Here is a 12,422-nt window from a genome sequence, read left to right as displayed (position 1 = left end):
GTGATTCGTTAATAGATGTATTTTTTAAAAAAGATAATAATTACACTTTAAAAGATTAAAAATGCCTTATATTTTTTAACATTCAACTTCTCAAAAAATATCTTATATTTTTTAACAAAGTAAGTAACTTTTAGTCTTTATTTGAGTTTTGCTTTTAATTTATGTACTTTTTTTATGTTTTAATCCTTATATTTTTATTTTTATTATTTTCAATCACTCTATGAATAAAGCGTAAAAACCTGAAAAGATAAAAAACAATGAAAATAAAATGTAAAAGACTTAAAACATGAAAAAAAAAAAGGACTAAAAGCAAAATTCGAGCAAAATATGGGACGAAAAGCTGTATTTTCTCTTTAATACTTTTTATAATTAAAATTTAAATAATTATTTAGTATATTTTAAAATTTATTCTGTCCATGTATATCAAACATTAAGAAATTCTTAAGTAAACCTGAAACACTATATTATTCATGATTCATTCATTCAAAAAAAATTAAACAAATTTAATCAAATAAATTGTTTGTGTTATTATTTTTAATGATTTATTTTCATAATAGAATGCCTATTTAATTTTTTCTATTTTATTTATTATTTATTATTACTATTATAATTAATTTATATTTAATATTATCTAAATTTTATGTTTTTTGAATAGACTATAAATACATGGTGTATTGGGTCTATCTAAAAATATAAATAATAAAATCTTTTTATTAGAATGTGTTGTCTTAAGGATGCTTAGTGATATCTATACTTGTGTTGTTTTTTTTATTAACATTAGGAAAAATTTTAAAATCGTGTTCAGAAAATAAATTTCTATTAAATTTTTATCCTTTGTAATTAATTAAAGAAAAAATTTAGCCGACAATAAATATTCTTGGAACCATCATTCATTTCCCCCCATATAAATTAAAATTTAAGCATACACGTTTATTTTGCAGTTTGTTATTCTTTTTTAAGCCTACACGTTTATTTTGCAGTTTGTTATTCTTTTCCTATTAAAAAATTTTATTATTTTTAAAAATTCTTATCTCATGTAAGCTAAATTGTAATATCTTATAAGAGAACCTTAACTAGGACTCTCGAGTGCATAAGTATATTTTAGGGTTCAACACAATCTAAAACCTCTTTGCAAGCTTAAGGGTCATGAGTAGAAATATATTTTAAAACCAAAATAAACACATTTGCCCTCCCTTTTTCTATAAATGCACAACATATATTCATAAATCTCAATACAACATTTTGTGATGTACAATTAATTTCGTAAAAATAGTTTAATTTGAAATGTTCAAATTGCGTTGGATGAAGAGCAATAAATATCCATAAATGCACAACATAATTATTCATAAAATCTCAACACAATATCATATAATGTACAATTGATCTAGTGAAAATGTTTTGACTTGAAATGTACAAGTTACACAGAGTGAAAGAACAATAGAATATTCATGAATGCACAATATAATATTCATAACTTCTTAACACAATATCTTACACATTAAAAACAAAATATCCAAGGGCAAAAGTATCTTTTTTTTGTTAAAAACATATTTCCGCTTAATGCTCTCAAGCCCGTAGAGAGTTTTCAAATTGTATTGAGCCTTAAATGTAAAATTTTTGTATTATCGTAGCCATAAGTGAGATTTTCCTTTGTCTTATGTTCTTTCATAATTTTTCTCATGTATCATTGTAAGAAAAATGAAACATGTACCATAATAAATCATGCACTACTTTATGATTTGTTATTAACTTTGCAATTTATTTTATAATCTATTATATTATACATACACACAAAATACAAGCAATAAAATAAATCTCATATTCACTGCTATTTCAAAGCAACGAATAAAAGGCCTTGTGCATATTGTACCTATCATTTTTTTTATGATGGATCTCTTATTTACTATTATTTTTTTTTTTACTATAAAACTTGTGCCTATCTTCTTACAACGGGCTCCACATGTCTTTTCTATATGTAAATATTTTAAAAAATAAATAAAAGTATCATTTTTATTATTCATTCAAATGTAAATGAGCATTTTTTAGATATGAAAGCTATCTCCCTACAACTCTTATTACCTTTTTATATTTAATAGTATTCAATTTGGATTAAAAATTTATCTTTGAAAACATTTGTGAAGATCAGTGAGGTTAGAAATTTAAAAATTATACATAATAAAAGGGTTTGCCTCTGCTCTAATGGACAGCATCTCATAGACTAGGATATCTTAAAACTCTTGCAAGACTTTAATGCTTATACTCTTCAAAAATGTGATCCCGATGTTTTGCTTTTTTTTTTTTACTTTCTTACTTTCTTGTTATTTTAAACTACCTATTTTAACACTTACTTTGTAGACTTTGTTTTCTTTTTGTTAATATATTTGCCTTTTTATCAAGAAAAAAAAAAATTGTAGATGAGAAATAAAATAATATACTTTACAAAGTAGTAAGAAAAGATAAGATGAAGTGAAAATTTCATTGGTAAATAGTGTACAAGTATACAAAGGAGAAATAAGACCTATAAAGTCAACAAAACAACTAAACTATCATGCATGCAAAATCTTAAGATCTTCCCTAAGCTGTTATAGATTGAGCAATTATTGTCCATACAACAACATGTGCGTGCGTATGTTATTCTTATGGTTTTTGTGATATTTTGATCTTACCTTAGTGTTTACGGCCCACTTCGAAGGAATTTGGGAAGACTCTTGGGTATATAAGCAGGTATGCTGTGTACCCCACTAAATTAGCTTTTTAAAAGATTGTAATGGCTCCATAACAAAATGACATTATAGTCAAACCCAAGTTTGCCAACTCAGTGAGCCGTTCCAATAGACCACTTGTGAGAGGCACATCACAAATTGGTCAGAGAGACTTAGGAAGGTCTTGTATATGTGAGCGAATGAGTTAGCTTTTTAATAAAAGCATGATTACCTTGTGACGTTAGGCTCAAAATGAGTGCTTTATGTGAGGAATTTATATAGAACTTCAAGCTAAACATTTATTGAAGTTTTCTACAAATCAATTAATTTAATAATTTACTAATTCAATTAAGGTTGACCCAATTAATCATTTCTTATGTAAGTTAGTTTCACATGTATTTTCAAACATGGATTTTAATAGCATACAATTCAATGACATATGACCATTTAAAATATGAAATTATTATCACAACCAATCATTTTTGAAAATGTTATAAATATTAGATTATAAATGTCATGAATTATTTTAAGAGTTTGTTATATTTAATACTTATAATGAATATAATTCAAATGTTATGTATATTGTATTTATGTGAATTATTTTTGTAACATCCCAATTTAAATTTTAATAGTTAATTTGGGTTAATAAAAATTTGAAAAGTATTATTAAATTATTATTATAAAAAAAAAGGTATGAAAAAAAATAAATAAAAATAAAAAAAAAAAAAAATAATAAAAATAATAATAATAATAATAAAAAAATAAAAAAATAATAAATTATTAACTTATTATTATTATATATAAAAAGAAAAAAGGAAGAAGAAGAAGAAACGCATTGCTTCGTCCGCCGCCCTCAACATATAACAATAATAAAATAATAATAAAAAGAGAAGAAAGAGAGAGAGAAAATAATTAAAAAAATGTTGGGACCCACTGAATTTTTTAAAAAACTCACCTTCCTTCATTTCCTCATCATTCCTGCGCGCGCGCTGAGGCGGAGAGAACGCGAGTCACCGGTGCGAAATATCTAAATTTTTAAGGTAAGAGTTTTTAATAGGATATTTAGGGTGTGATTTTAAGCTTTTTAGACTAAGTAAGTGTTCTAAAAATTTTTCTTAGTCATCCTTCTTCTTTAGTTTTGAGTTTGTAGTGGTAGAAAATTTAAGATCTGGAAGAGGGGATGAATTTATGTTGAATAAATATGGTTTTTGAGGTTGTCAGTAGTATAATAAATGTTATAGAGTATAAATTTGTTAATGATCTTTGACTTTTATGGCTATGGATCAAATTCTAGACTAGATCTGAAAATGTATGTGATTTATTGAGGTTTACATGATTATTTAGGATGAGAAATGAATTATTATGGCTATAGGATTATGATTCTAAGCTAGAGATTTAATTTTAATTTTTTGGGTATTTTAGGTACGATTTATGAATAAAAAGAAAATTTTGATAATAAAAATTAGTTTAGAAGTTGATTTTTAGATTATTAATGTTTATTGATAATTAAAGAGGAGTTAAAATTATACTTAATAGTATTAACTATAGATTTGTATTAAGATTGAGATTAAGAATTATGTTATATTTTTATTCTATTATTAGAATTATTTTATTAGTTTCAAAAATTGAAACTAATATTTATAAATAATATGTTATTTGTAGATTGTATTACTGGTGAAGATTGTGGTGAGAGAGAAATTTTAAGGAATAATTTATTGAAAAAGCCACAAGTAACCATGCTTTTAATTTGTGATTTGTATTACTTCATGTTAATTGGGTGATTATTGAGAAAATTATAAATTTGTAATATTATATAATTGTGCAATATTATATGAATTTATTTGATTATTGTGGGAGGTGTTGGGAGACTTGTATTGTTGTTATATTTATGTGCCACGTGGTAAGCCCCTATTGGAGCTCAATAGGTGGTTTGTAAGGACTCGGGTTAATCTACCTTTGGCCGGGTAATTAGTAGCGAGTACTAGGCTGAGGGCTACGCTCGAGGTTAATGGAGGGATATAAGGATGGTTGTTTGTGTGTATTGTAATATTTCATATATTTGTTGGATTATATTATTTTTAATTCTCACTTAGTAAGCACACCACTTAACTGTTTGTATACGCTATCATAAATTGGCTTTGGTTACTGGGACTTTTGAGTCTCATATGTGGTTAAAAATTTTCAGGAGAAGATCCACGAGTGACACGTGGAGGAGTCCCAGAGGCTTAGTGGTATAGATCCACTGTCTCTTTTGGGTATTTAATTTATATTTATAATGTGTTATATTGCCAATATTAGGACTTTTTTATGTTTATTGTCAATTATATGAATATATAAATGTAATCAGCCTTTCAAACTATTTCTATTTTTGGTACATTTGGATGACTGTAATTTTAAATTTAGTTTACTTTGGATTGGTTAAAATGGCATGATTATAAGGCCACAAACTGGCTTGTGTTGAAAAATTGACTAAATTGCTTATTTTACTTGTTGGGAGTATAAGGATGGACAAATGTGATTTAGTTTACTTGTTGGGAGTATAGGAGGACAAATGTGATTTAGCCTAATGGCATGTGGGAGGTAAAAATTTATCTGAAATGTTATAGTGTGTAAGTTGAAGCCAATTATAAAATATTTTATATCGAAATTATTGATATAAAAAATGTGTTGGGTGGCTGTAACCCAACTATGGTTGAGTTTAAATTATTTAAAAAAAAAATTTTGGTGTGTTACCATTTTGCTATTAAATCTTGAATGAGGTTGGAAGGTTACAAATAAATGCTGTGTAAATAGCAACTCTTTTCAAAATCTTAAAAGTGTTGAGTTGGAATCCCATTTAACTAAAGATTTTTGTAGTTCGGAGGATCCAACTATAGAAGAACTGGAATAGATAGCTTTCCCCCCTTTCCCTTCTACTCTTTGATATTAGGAATGTTAATTTTAAGAATGAGTAATTACCCTTTTCAACCCTTGTTGTCTAACCTAAGAGCAAACAGTTAATGCGTTTTGCTTATTAAATAGGGTTTTTATGGTTGGTCCTTAACCCTTAGATGCCAAAATGCATCATCAGGGTGATCTTGTAGTTCCTATAGGGTGGAGTAATGGGGTCTATTCATGAATTTTCTTTCCTCTTGTCACATTTTACTTAAAGGGTTGAAGGGAGACAAGGGAGACAAGGCATTGAGTGTTTGTAAGGTTAACTTGATCCTTTTCCCTATTAAACCACTATATATGTTTTGTATGAATGAAAATTATTCTTTTTTTTCCTTCCCCAACTCTCTTTTTGTGATCCATTTCCATAGTTCTTTTGCCTTAATTCATTCATATTATATTTTTTTTTATCTTCATAAAAACTAATTTTTTTGATTACAATAATTATGAAAACTATAATTTAGGAAAAATAATAGAAAAATTTGAAAAATTTATTTAATTATCTATTGATATATTAGTCTTTGGAATGGTATAATTCCCTTTAAAATCCCTTAGGATTCTTTTGATTAGGGAATCAAATGAAATGACAAAACTGCCCTTAATGTAAACAAAAATTCTAATCCTCACTAAAGAAAAATTCGCGCGCATTTAAGATATGCTTCATCTTTTTCATATTCTCATTTTCTTCTTTGCTTCGTGGTATTTTTCTGGTTCGTCTCCTTCTCCTTCTCTATCTCCTTCTCTTTCTCCTTCTTCTCCTTCTCGTTCTTGTTCTCATTTCTTTTTTGTAGTTTATGTACATAGGTTGTTTGTTTTGTTTGGCTGCCGTATATGGGTATATATCAGCAAACATTCTTCCTTTGTTGCACCTACTATACATGGGTAAATTTTCTCTCCTCTTTGAAATTTTCTCCTCCCATATGTGATAGTTGAAGTTAATGTGGGTTATTGTACCTAAACGATTGATGTCTTCATTTTCTCTTCATGCTTAAAGCTCAAAGATGTGAGCACTAATACTTACTTAGCATAGATGAATGATAAAAATATGTCATTTTCAATTGTAATGTAAAAGTATAAACTAAAAGTTGTGAATAACAAATAGAAAGTTGTGAACAAAAGAAACAATAGTTATTGTTGGATAAAATATAACAAATATGTAATTATGATATTTAAAAAATAGATATGTCAATGAAGGACTATTTCATTATTTCAGGTTGACATGAGAAATGATCTTTTGCTTTTAGTTTTTGAAAGGAAACTATTTTGTGATTTTCACATATGGGGACATTTTGTAAAAATATTGAAAGTAAAATACAATATGATGGGGGAAGTGTGAGAGGGAAAATGATAAAAGAAAGGATGACACTAGAAGATTCAATTTTTCATATATTTTTGTTAAAAGGATTGTAGAGTATTTTGATACAAGTTATAGATCATATAATTGATAATAAAACCTCATATAGTTGTCACTTTTTAAGGTTTTCTTATCATTTAAATTAATCAAATTTGTTATCTCTTGGATTAGGGTGGTAATTCATTTTTACTGATTTAGTTAATTTACAGAGGGTATTGATAAATTATAATTTCTTATTGATTATTGTGAATTTAGGGACAAAAGTTGTTAACATAGGAATATAAGTTGTAAATGAAAAGTTGCGAATTTTTAACACTTAATGCATATTAAGACCTGTATATGTGGAATTGCGAATGGACTATTAAACTGTTGTGAATTTAGAAATAAAAGTTGTTAATATAAAAATAAAAGTTGTGAATGAAGAGTTATGAATTTTCAACACCTAATGTATATCAAAACCTGTTAATCGCTATTAAATTCTTGCGAATCTAGAAACAAAAGCTGTTACTATATGAATAAAAGTTGTGAATAAATTTAGCACATGATATATATCAAGACCTATAGATTAAGGACTTGTGAATTGTGAATAATTATAAATTGTTACGAATTTAAAACAAAAGTTATTAATGTATGAACAAAAGTTACAAAATTTTTTAATTTAAATAAAAGATAAAAATGTCATTTCTTATAATTTTTTAATCTTAAGAATGCAGGTAAATTATGTTATTATGGACTAATATATCATTTATATAATTTAAATAAATTTTTTTATCATTTTTTTTATAATTTATGCTTAGCGCATTAAATTAAATTTTAATTTATTCATGTTTAACATGTTGAAACCCTAAACTGCACTTTTGTTGCTTTTAGTCTCTCCACTTGTTTTTTTGATAAAATTCTCGCTACTCTTTATATAAAATGACCCCAATTCTTGTCCATTTCACGTTTTAGGCCCTCCACTTGAAAATAGCGGCATCCGCTGTAATATATATATCAATCAACCCAGAACCATATTCCAGGGCTTTTGTGGGGTTTTTCATCATCCTGACGATGAGTTGGTGGCAGGTTCATATGAGAGATTCATATGGGGATTCAAGCTCAAGCCTGCCCACAATTCAGATGAAACCCTATCCCTAGCTCCTCTATTCTCGTACCCCTCTCATCTCTCCCAGATCAAAGCCGTTGCAGTCTCCGGTCCCGTTGTTGCCTCCGGCGGTACCGACGACACCATCCATATATAACAATCTCAATGATTCCTCTTCCTTGGTTCTCTTCACGAACACACACCGGCACCATCACCGCCCTTTCATTTCCTACTCCTCCGCACCTCAACTTCCTCGCAATCTCATCTCCGCCGCCGCTGACGGAGCCGTTTGCATCTATGGCTGATTCCTTCGTTCACCTGAAGACCATATCTGCCCACAAGAAAGATGTTAACGATCTCGCCTTATCCCTCGGGTAAGTTAGCATTGACAGTTGGTCGGGATGAGTGCTTAGCCATGCTGAATTTGGTGAGGGGAAGAAGGAGCTTTTGCTGTAGGTTGGGAAGAGAAGCTACGCCTGGTGAAGTTTGATTTGAATGGCGATAAGTTCACTATGGCCATGGAAGAGAAGGTGTCGCGTCCACGAGGCTGAGGATGCTCGGTTGTTGTTGGAATTCCAGAACCAGAAGCGGATTCTTTGTGTGTCGAGCCTTGGTTGAGGTTAGTTCCACTCCTTTTTACATGTATTTTGGAACTGGGATAGTGTGCATCTCTTTTGCTCTGTACTTCTTATTCAAAATTTTTCATTTATTGGATGCGTGTTGCTGTATTAATTGTACAATCAAGAATTGATATGGACGAAGAAAGCGTCTTACTTTTTAAGATTTTGAGAACAATCCAAAGCATTGTCTCAACGGATGCGTCAATGCTCTCTGGTGCAAATTTTTGACTTCATTTGATGTGGATAGACCTTGTATCTTTCATATTACTTAGTTAGATTTGGTTTTGGTTTTGACATTGATTTAGATAGTGTACCTACTACATAGTATCAAAATCTCACAACTTTTGGACTTGATAAACTTAAACTTCGGAGGAATATTACAGGTGGATGACATAGATGGACTGCAGGATGTAGTTTTAATCCTTATAGGAACGAAGCATTTGTTTTAATCTTCAAATTTTTTTGTCAAGGGCATATCACGTCTATGTGGCAAATTAAACCATGGAAATTGGAAGTTGGACATCTATTGTCCTGTCAATATGACGCGGCAATAGTTGGACGTCTTTATAACTTGTAGAGTTGAATGTCCTTCTTGTTATTTCAGAATGGAATGCCGGCTAACAATGGCCCTGTCTTGTGTAATCTTTCATGTGAAGACACAATTTACTGTGTTGACTCGGGATGTGATCTTTTTTGATATGACATGTTGCCCAGAGATGAATTCTTATTCCTCTAGATTCCTATACTGTCTGATTGCACAGTGCACGCTTCATATATGATGGCATGGAAATGTAGCAATATCAAGAGAAACTGCTGTTATCTCACGTTTTATCATTAAAAAAAAAATAGTACATTTGTATCGAGTTAATGGAAATCTACTTGGTGCTTGCAAATTGTCCTATAAACCATATGAATTCTTTTTTTTTCAAAGCGAGTATATTGGCTACTGAGCAAGTTTTTCTTAAGAAAACAGCTACAAAGACTGAAGTTGGGTTGCTTTCTAATTGTTGATAGCCTTGGTGGTGAAGTTAGCTCTTATGTACGATGCTGTATTCAGGAATAACCTACCAAAAAAAAAAAAATCCATTTTCTTTTTTCCATTTTAGGGGGAGGGTTTATTGGGAATGTGTAAATATAGCATGTGTTGTGTTGTGTACTGTGGTTTGTGTTTAAATTATTAAACCTTGAATTTTATTCATTGCTTTACAGTATTTAATGCTTTGAAGTGATTCTGTATTTGACAGAATGGTCTTTTATTATTGGTTGTGAGGACCGCAATATTACACAGCATGGGATACAAACAGTGGTAAGGTTGCCATATTGTATTGAAGATGCTCATAAATCTCGAGTAAAAGGAATTGTTGTGCTCACTAAGCATGGTAGTGCCAGCAACGGCGATGACCCTCACCTGGTGGCAACTGCTTCATCTGATGGAGACATACGCGTCTGGGATGATCGCATGGCTACTCGAGGGAAGCCGAATCCATTGGCCGAGGCTAATACGAAATCACGGTTGACTTGTCTTGCTGGATCATCTATAAAACATGTTAAATGCTGAGTCATTTGATGTGCTTTTTTCCTTATAGATTAAGGAAATATTGTTATTTTATTGACTAGTAGCGGCTGACAGTAAAATATCCTGTCTGCCTCTACTTTTTTCTACTCTAATGCCTACTTTGCTCGCTAGCCAGTTCTGTTGTATATTACAACAGTACATTCTTTTATCTGGCTTATGCTTCATCACATAGGGAAGTGACTTGTAGAACTCAAGCCAACCAACATGATGCCCCTTGAACTCGAGTCTTAAACAGTGAAAGATCACGTGGGGATTTTTTAAAATGCTTTTTTTCCCCCAATAATTAAATTTAAAGATGGATTTCGTACCTCAAAGCATTAAAAAAGGAGTGCGTGTGATTTTAAGTCTTCTTGTCAGAGAGGACAATGAGGAAGTTGGGGTGCGAAGGAGCAACTCAATTTGCAAATTGCCACTGAAGCTGAGAGCATAACATATGGCCGATTGTGATAGTGATGAGGTATCGAGAATTTTATGGTCTTTCAATTCCTCTGTATTTGTCTGAGAGTTCTTCCTTTCTTTCTCCTTCTGGCATTGTGCTTCTTTTCTGTATGTTAGCTATTGTTCGTGTTTTGGTACAGGTTTATATAGTTTTGATTGAGTTCTGTTGGTATTTTCGTGAATTACAGTAGTTGTAATTGCTTTGTTGCTAGTTTGTTTTTTCATCGTGTTATTGTTGTTTATAAATTTATCCATGTTGTGTCATTTTTATCCGTGTTTGTGCTTTTGTATTAGAGTTACGTATTTATGAGTTGAATTTGAATTCCGCAATTTCTGAGTTGATCCATGTTGATATTCATGTTCTTGTTTCAAATGGAGGGATAAAAAGGAATAATGGGCTAACAAGTTAGATCGATTGTTTACTTAACACGCGCCAAGAATAATGGGCCATTTGCCGAAATATCACCTTTACTTGACAATGCGCCCACATGCACTCACGAAAAGGTCAAAAAGAAAATCACAAATATATTTTATTAAAAAATTTATTTATAAATAAGTTTTGTGAATTTGTAAAAATATGTTTAGGTCCGTGAGATTTGATTGTAATTAATTTATTATATAAAATGATATAACTATCTTTTAACTCTCATTTTTTTTACTAACATTAACTGACATTGATGATTGTTGGTTGGTCATTAGTTGGAGTTCATTGGTCGAAAGTAATTTTTAAAAAATATTTTTATTAAAATATTAATACTTTAATGTTTACAAATCAAGCATCACACAATAATAAATAAGTATTCAAGGTTTATAAATAAAACTTCTTCCATTTATAAGTCATCTTTTGCAATATATTACTTTAATATTTACAAATTAAAAGTAATAAATTTGCGAGTTGGACTTGTAACGTAATATATTTAACTTGTAAATATGTGAAAGTTAACTTGTAAATCTTACTTATTAATATTATAAGAGGTCCCTTGTAAATATAGCTGGTTTAATTGTTGTAAATCATGACTTGGCCCCAAAAAAAATGTAAATCTTAAAAATTATTTGTAAATGTGCGATATTATAAATATCAAAAATATAAGTAATTCAATAAAAAATTTATTTTAACTAATCATCAATGAGTGGTAATCAGTCAATGATTACCGATCAATGATAAACGATCATTAGTGATTGGTCAACACTAATTCATGTAAGTCAATAGTAACAATTTAAAGGCGTTTGTGCCATTTTATATGGTGAATTAATTACAACTAAATTTCATAAGACTTGAATATACTTTCACAGGATTTATTTCTAAATAATTTCTCATGTAGAACTCATTTATAATTTTTTTGTGCAAAAAAAATTTATATAAGTTAACAAATTTTTTAAAAAGAAGAAATTTCCTTCAGGCCTAAAACAAGTCTGGGCCTAATTTGAAAGTGATTTGGGCCACATTGAAGCTAAACACTTTTTGTAAAAGAATTTTTGTTTACAAAACATTCTTCGTGGCCCCGAAGGCGATGGCGAAAGATGATAGGAATTACCTTTCCATAAAATCAATGTTGGTAGTAGAATGATATTATTTGCTAAATTTTGAATTGTTCATTTTGGTTGTTTATTGGATCCATAACCTGGGACAAATTCTTGAGGGAGAGACTTACTTCATGTACATGTATATAGTGTTTTGACTTGTTTTCACGTTATTGACACCTGCAGACACATAAAT

At 29.7% G+C, this 12,422-nt stretch overlaps 1 pseudogene; it reads left to right on the top strand.

Moving 5' to 3' along the window:
- The first annotated feature begins 6,464 nt into the window (after positions 1-6,464).
- On the top strand, positions 6,465-10,969 carry LOC129317252 (uncharacterized; annotated as a pseudogene).
- Positions 10,970-12,422: the final 1,453 nt, after the last annotated feature.

Source organism: Prosopis cineraria, unplaced genomic scaffold, assembly GCF_029017545.1.
Source record: "Prosopis cineraria cultivar Desert tree isolate PC_DT_omini unplaced genomic scaffold, ASM2901754v1 PC8, whole genome shotgun sequence".
Classification (NCBI taxonomy): domain Eukaryota; kingdom Viridiplantae; phylum Streptophyta; class Magnoliopsida; order Fabales; family Fabaceae; genus Prosopis; species Prosopis cineraria.
This window is presented reverse-complemented; position numbering and strand designations above follow the sequence as displayed.